Source organism: Mus musculus, chromosome 16 (genome assembly GCF_000001635.26).
Source record: "Mus musculus strain C57BL/6J chromosome 16, GRCm38.p6 C57BL/6J".
Taxonomy (NCBI): domain Eukaryota; kingdom Metazoa; phylum Chordata; class Mammalia; order Rodentia; family Muridae; genus Mus; species Mus musculus.
In genome coordinates, this window is record NC_000082.6 from 36,419,075 (window position 1) to 36,420,057 (window position 983).

General features: G+C 39.4%; 1 non-coding gene across 1 annotated transcript; it reads left to right on the forward strand.

The window, feature by feature from the left end:
* The first annotated feature begins 12 nt into the window (after positions 1-12).
* On the forward strand, positions 13-116 carry Gm22263. Its single transcript, XR_003952062.1, has one exon. It is a non-coding gene; the product is annotated as a U6 spliceosomal RNA (small nuclear RNA).
* Positions 117-983: the final 867 nt, after the last annotated feature.

Here is a 983-nt window from a genome sequence, read left to right on the forward strand (position 1 = left end):
ACCATGAACACTGTGCTTTCTCTGGCAGCATGTAGGTTAAAAATTGGAATGACACAGAGATTAGCATGGCTCTTGCCTAGGATGACATGCAAATTCATGAAACATTCCATATTTAAAAGTAATTATCTAGGAAATAAAGGTCAACACAATTCTGAGTAATGATGGAGAAAAGCAGTTATTTCAAGAGTGCTTCTTTATTGATGGCCGCATCTCTTTACAATGAGAGAGATGAGATCACATTTGAATTTGCTGCTTAGAAAGTAGGACATCATTCTTGGTTTTGTTAGTCTGATAACCACTAAGTTCCAAATCATTTTTTCTCCAACTACCACTGAAGACTCTTATGTGGAGGTAACAACCACCCCCTGGAACATCTCCACGGAATTTTTATTTCAGTCAACATAAATATCAACTGTGCCTCATCTGTGCCTCATCTGGCCTGGAACCTTTTGAAAAACTTTTATGCATAGTATTTTAGTTAGTCCTTTGAGCTCTTTCTTCTCATTGTGAAACTGAGGACTTTTCCTTGGCATCCTATTTAAGGCCCTACATCCTCCAAGCCCTCTAGATGCCTGATATCTGATGCTATAGGAAAGTGGAGTTGTGGGTAGGAGTGCTCATACTCCCAGACACTGGAAGAAATGTGGACATGCAGGCCTGTCTAGCCCTCTTCAATCAGATCAGTATTTTATCCAGTGTGACAGGTGACTCATGGGCACATTTAAGGTTGAAAACATCAACTTCATTGGAGGATTGTAATGAAGGTAAAAAGATTTAATACTACACCAAAATAAAATGCTCCAAGTATTTATTGAGATAAACCTATGAGTGAGAACTATTTAGCCTTAAATATTTAGTCATTGAATTTTAGGCCTGTGACCCTCTCTAGAATGTTCAGTACCCTAAGCATGAAGGCTCCCATCTGTTCTACTCACATAAAATCTGATGGTGCCTAGCTTGGTGGCACATGCCTGTAGTCCCAG